We start from the raw sequence: 7,563 nt of genomic DNA, 5'->3' as shown, positions 1-7,563 counted from the left end.
ATATATATATATATATATATACATACATACATATATACGACGGGCTTCTTTCAGCTTCCCTCTACCAAATCCATTGACAAGGCTTTGGTCGACCCGAGGCTATAGTAGAAGACACTTGCCCAAGGCGCCAGGCAGTAGGACTGAACGCGGAACCATGTGGTTGGTAAGGTAGCTACTTACCACACAACCAGTATATATACGGTGGAGTGTAAGAAAAGTATAAGTACTCCTGGTTTTGTAATGTATTTACACAAAACAGGGGATAAACAAGTTAGTTTTCTATATATTCTCCTTCGTTTTCGATACACTTAGTCCAGCGGTCCACAACCTTGCGTATTCCCTACAAGAAGAAGATTTTCGTTTGGTCGTGCAACCATTTATACATTGCTTCCTTCACATCCTCACATACCTAGTCCCAAAGTTTTGTTAATCTCATGTAATACATATTTCAAAACACTTATTCTTACTGACCCTTATATTATTACACACACAAACACACACACACGCACGCACACACACACACATACACATACACACACACGCACGCACACACACACACACACACACACACACACACACATAGAGAGATAGAGAGATAGAGAGATAGATAGATAGATAGATAGATAGATAGATAGATAGATAGATAGATAGAACACTAAAAGAACTGTTATTTTATTCCCTCTAGACTCTACATGTTTTTAGTCCAACAATTATGTAAACGCTCTCCAATATACTAATAAGTGAACTCTGAAACTAGAATGTGGGGGTTCCGATAAAGATCAATCAATCTCATTCTTCATATGATTTTGTTGAACTGGCGACTCATTTTCATATGGCTTCTGCAGGCAATTTCTATAAACCTCAATAAACGAGAGATCTGATGGCTGAGCGTTTGTTTTTAATATTTGTGTGTAAAAGTGTGTTAATGCGTGGGTGTGTTTCTTTGTCAAGTGTCTAATAACTGCTTGTAGTATTTGTTCTGACTTTTCACTCTGAGTTATTTAGTGTTAAATTACATTTGTCACCCGGTTAAACAAACCTCTCCTGTTTTATGTAATTTTAGTGGAGTTCTGTTTGTTGAAAATACTCGGGTTCGATATCCGTTTTATAATAACTTTCTCACTTCATCCCACCACTGTCGGTTTCTCAGAATAAACTTAAGAACAGCCTGTTCCACCCTGATTAAGCTATAAACAAAAATCATATTAAACAGTGTCACATTTTAAAATGACTGAAGAGGGTGCTTGGAGGAGTATTTGGCTGTTATTTCTACTAGTAAAAATTTCTATAGTCGAGCTACCATATACGGCTTGTTTTTACTTTTTTACTTCGCTTTCTAATGTAACTTGCTATTAAATGAATTAAAACTTTTGATTGAGTTGTTTAGGATATATTCGTATCCAGTTAAGAGGAATTGATGTATGTTGAGGAAGTATGTTAAAGTAGTAACAAGCAAATTGCCGTATGAGCTACGCACTCATAGTCCCATGGGTGTTTTACCTTTCAAAATAATATCATGCCACGTGAACAATTAGAGTTTCGACAAATGGAAGATTGTCTGCGTTCACAGAAGTTTAGAATGTTATTTCTAGAAAATATAGTAACTTGCACTTTTTCTAAACTCGTATACCTTTATATTATATAACAGTATAAATGAATAAACAGTACAAACGAATAAATATGAATAAAAGTTATGTTGATTTAAAACTGCTTAAAGTAATATTTATAATGTTTAATGGAATAGAAATAGTGATTATCATGAAAAATACTTATCGCGATGTCGGAAAACTTGGAATGAAATTTTAATGTAGCTATTTATAAAGAATAATTTATATGTAACTCTGTAGGAAAGGATCTCGATACGCCTAAATATTTTACATTCAATTTTGAAACAAAAATATTGCAGTAACAAAAAAATGAGAAATAAATTCTTAAAATAAATTTGCAAAGAAAGACGCACACAAACACAAAATTGATAAATTGTATTGACTATAACGAAATATACAATATTTATGAGGTTATATATAGGGAACCACCTGCAAATATAATTTGGAACAAGTATAGGATGAAATATGTCTAATGGATGAAGCTTTTATTGAAGTAAACTTACAGCAAGGAACGTTTGGAAACTTTAATTATACATATCATAATTTGAAGAAAATCTAAAAATTAACAGTAAATGTATCTTTCAAGATATATCACATGCTGATATTACAAACGAAATAAGTTTTAAAGAAAGGAGAAAAAACATAAACTGAATCCATGGAAAAGTTATTATGCATCCGCTCGAAGTCAAAACATACTGGAGTGCAAAGAGAATATATACAAACAGGAATGTCTTTGTTCCTGTGGATATGTAAGTGCATACACTAAAAATAAAGAGGAAATATTTCAGATGTAACACATACTCTGATTGACGTATTTGATTGTGTATAATTATACCAGTTATGTCATAATTCGGCAAGGAGTCAGTAATGCCACTCACTTCAGTATTAACTATGTAAATATACTCCATATAGTAGCAGAAATATATACGACTCTATTGCAGCTACACCTAGAGCGACATTAAAACACCATCATGAAGTGTATAAGTCGCCACTCTAAAATTGTTTCTACAGAACAGTTTCTGTTTTTACTCTTTGTTTTTCTTCGAGGAATGACCAATATCTTAAATGCTTAGATCTCACTATTCTTTCTTACAGTATAAAATCAAATAGATTTGCATTCCTGTTTCTTTGAGTTTTAACTTCTTTCACTATGTCTCTGACCCTCTTTTCAATATTCCACTCGCCCGTGGAATTCCCAAAAGTTTTATACACAAAACTGGATTTAGTTTTTATTTCACATACACACGTCTTATGACACTCCACAGTTTTTCTCAAAAGTTGGTATCAATGCCCAAAAAACGTTTTACTCTCTTTACTGCTGGACACTACCGAGATGCTTAATAACTTTCGAATCTCATCTCCACTGAAACTCACAAATATATCTACCCGGGATACATAGATGTTATACATAATCTCCACGAACAACTTCAAATTAAACTCAAACCATACAATCCAAACAGCTCTCGTCCCCCTCACAGGTTGCACCAAAATAAAAAATTACCTATTCTATTCCGAGAGACCACTCACATATGCCAAAACCTCGGCGTATACTCTATACATTTGACTGCTCGTAGTGTTCAGTTCCAGCTTGGTCAACTAAGTAATTCTGATTGCTCTTTAAGCCGCATTGGTCAGCCATTGGTAACAATGAATCCAAGGACAAGTAGAGTGTTTTTTTAATCCATTTACCACGTAGTGCCATAGCACGTGATAGCCTTAACTATAAGAATCCTTTAAATCACATTAGCATCTTGAACTCTCTGCATTTCTATGCCATCGTAACTCGCTCGATATCGTAGCCAAATCGGATGACAAATATGTAGACATGGATGTATTTTGCACTGATATCTACGTGATTGAGGTGAATCTGTAACTGCTTACTCATTTATTCATCTATCCTCTATCTTCTAAAACAAAAGCAATAAATTGAGACGACCATCTTGGCGCCGATTATTTTCATTCTCCGCTCTCCTACAACAGCGAAATTCATCTTCTGCACGCCTCCTACCTCCATCGTTTATTTGCTCCTCAAGGTCTATAATTCAATTAAACTTGCACACATCCACGTTCCAGCTTTTTTCTGTGCTACCAAGCATTTCTTGGTCGGGTCATTTACAGTATGAGTGAGCCACATCTGCGATTGCTTAGTAGAAACAATTCATTCGCTTATTTGCAGCATAACACCCTACAAATATTATGTACTATTGAGACATTGTATAGTAAACTGCTAGCTCCAGTATTGAAACCTGCCACAGTGCAAAATATTTTTCCTAGTGCCTACCGACCATTTATATTCCCAAAACACGCTTTTCGGATCGCAATAATTTTAGAGTCACGTATCCCCAAAACACAAGTACCACTAGTAAATCACATTATAATGCTTGCGAATTAAGGTATCTATATACATATCTAAATTATATTTTCTCACAATGTTTTGCTTCGCTTCTCTCGTCTCTACATAACGTTAACACCAAACACGATTTCGTTGAAGAGGCATTTGTTTCTCCTTGCAGCGCTGAATAGATGCCATTTTTTGTTTTACCCTAGCATTGTGATAATTTATCTGGACACTGATCCCACCATAATATTTTTATCTGGAAGAGTATAAATTAGCTGAGCTAGCTTTTACGATAGATCTCTCAAATGATGAAATTTCTGATACAGCTAATGAGATTATATCTGAAAACTCAAGATTATTTAAACTCAGATCTCGAGTATTAGTAACAGCATATAGTAAACTTCCCAATATGGAACTTTCTGGAAATTCTGCACATTGGATGAATCTATAACTATGGAAAGTTCGAATTTAGTTGTTCCGTTAGTATATAATATGTTGGAAAATATATTAGGAATTAAAAGTTAATAAAACTATTACCAAAAATCTTTAAAATATACTTGTCTCAAACTAAATATATTTATTTTTTCCAATTGTAGTCTGAAGCGCTATTTCCATATTTAAGACACTCTAGTCTCAGATAATATGAAACACAATAAGAAGCAGAATTTCATAAGATAAAACCATTGTAGTGCAGTACAATACACTTGATTTTCATTGACTAGGGATGTTGAGTTAAACACCATGCCTTAAATTTCAATCTACATAACTAATATTTAATTGCTAAATTTATTTCAACAAAAGGTTTTTAAATGGCAATGACATCTCGAAATATATCGTGATTAAAAAAAAAACAGTTATTGTAAAACATGTTTATTCCTACTACTTTGAATGTACGGTAACGTAAGTACCACTATCTAGGACTAAATTATAAAGACGGCTTCGCCCTTATTTATTGTGTGTGAGAAGCTGAAAGCAAATAGCTGATGCTATTGAAGAACAATGAATATTATGACTGCTGTGTGTTCAGTAAGACATAATAACAACAGAGACCAAGTTTTATTGTAATTATATTTTATTATATATTTTTGCTTTTCATTGTTGTTCATTTCAATAATTTTCTGTTTGCCTTTATTTTCTGCAAACAAGCAGACAGAATATCTAAATGATTAGAGAAGTGAATATTTTGCATACTATTTAAAACGAACCCAGGGCACATAAGATTTAATAGTGTCATTCTTAGACACTTCATTTATCTCAGCAAATTTTTAAAATAGAAACCATAAAAAATCAATATGAAGTTTTCGTTGAAAAACTGTTTATACAAGTCTTTTGATTGTACATTCTTAAATAATGTCTTTCTTTTTTCTGTCGATAAAAAAAAATCATTATAATTGACTATAGAATTGTTTAAGATAAAATAAATACAGGCAATTGCATACACATATGAATAAGCGTGCGATAAAGTGCATTTATACAAACTTACTTTCACCTACACGATTACACCAAACTTATATGCATACGTATGTATGAATTTGTGAGTTTGCGTATTAGTTTGTTATAAGTGTGAATGTTTACATCATATATAATTTTCTATCTAATAAGATATGAATACGTATATGTGTATATCAGAATATTAATGTTTGGCAAAGAAAAGACAATTCCCAAAGAATTTTAAGTGGATTAGATAATTCTTTAAAAAGAAATAAAAGAATATGAGTGCGTAACATCATGGGGTTTAGGAAAAGAAATCCAGTGTAACGTGGAGCACGAAAGTATGAATTTTAAAACTGTTCAGAAAAATCCTTACCCACCAGATTGCACTTTTACTTTTCCGATATTCGACAGCCCACTCAGACGTAGGCATAGTTTCTTTAGATGACTGCACGTAGTTGAAATATTCTTTAACAATATTCCTTATTTAACAGCTTTAAATTCCAAAAATGGAATTTATTGCATTTTCACTAAGCAATTTCTTTAATTTTTTTTTAAGTTGTCTTTTTTTTTACATCTCGTGTTGTATTCTTTTTGTATTTCTTTCGTTCTTTCCTCGTTTACCCAAAGAGTCACCATGTTATGTGAACCTGCATGATTCACGGATCGAGCACTGTACACTATACAAACCCATCGAAATACTGCATTATCTGAGCACTAAACAGAGTAGCTCACATATTTCATTAAACGATGATTTTTATCTCATAATGAGTGAGTTCGTGTTTTAGTGATCCTATCAATATATATATATATATATATATATATTACACGTGTATGAAGTGATGACCACTAGATGAACATCCAATATGCTAGAAGGAGGTCATGAACGACCCAACCGCAAAGAAAAATAATGTTGGAGAACATTTTTCTTTGTGGTTGGGTCTTTCATGAACTCCTTCTAGCATATTGGATGTCTACCTAGTGGTCATCACTTCATACACGTGTAATACAATTTTTTCTGAATTTTCAAATTTGTATATATGCTAGGCCACTTGATTTTAAATTGAATTAATATTCAATTTATCACTCTATCTATATAAATATATATGGGTATGTGTGTATAAGTCAATTTATGTACACAGTGTGTGGATATGTTAATATATATGTACATGTACGGTAACGTACCTATTTGTTGCATATATAAATGCGCACACACATATGCATGTACTTATCTATGTGTGCATATCGAAATATATTTTTCTGTGCTTGTTTTAAATATATTACGTTCCTGTTATGTTTACATAATCGATATTTCTCACTTCAAAGCACGTTTTCTTTAGCAAATGTTGAATTTTGCTGCTTATCACCTGACTATATAAACTGAAGTTTTTGTCCAACACTTCAGAAAGAATTATTATTCATACCCATATAAGAAACATTTTTTCAGCTACTGAATATATTTTGCAACTCTGTCGACCAACTCACATTCACGTGTATGTATAGATGTAGTGATATTTTGCAATATCTTTAGCTAAACATAAAGGTTCGATTGAATTTCGGAATATTTGCATATCTTCAAAGATGGGGTGAAGTAAGCCTAACCTAAACAAGTTATCTACTTGCGTTTCACAACAGAGCTTACTCTGTAATTAAAATATTACGTAAACATTAATACCGTGTACATAGAAGCATGTACGGATCCTTGTCATCTTCAAGCATCATGTGCTTTATACTTTTGGTAAATGCCACCAAAAACATGACTATGATCGCAAAATATATTGTATAAAAAATATCAAATTTCATTGGAAATAAATATAAACTTAAACGAAAATATTAAAATTTAACTCGTAGCAGAATTATAGGTATACAAGTATATTTATTTATTATATTTTATTACTTTTAGTCATTGGATCAGGGCCATACCGGGGCACTACCATGAAGAGTCCTTGAGGATCAACTTGATCTCAATACATTTTGAAAGTGGTACTTATTCTTTCACTCATTTTGAGGGATGGCTAAGTTAATTCGAAGTAAACAAACAAGCGGTGGTAGTCGAGCTGTGGTGGGGACACAAACAAACACAAAGGTACACATAGGTACGTAGTCATATACACACACGTACGCGGATAAATACATAAATACACGCACATACACGCATATATATATATATATATATATATATATATA

The sequence above is a fragment of the Octopus bimaculoides genome, chromosome 1 (assembly GCF_001194135.2).
Source record: "Octopus bimaculoides isolate UCB-OBI-ISO-001 chromosome 1, ASM119413v2, whole genome shotgun sequence".
Classification (NCBI taxonomy): domain Eukaryota; kingdom Metazoa; phylum Mollusca; class Cephalopoda; order Octopoda; family Octopodidae; genus Octopus; species Octopus bimaculoides.
The sequence above is the reverse complement of the archived record's forward strand: the minus strand, read 5'-3'. Positions refer to the sequence as shown.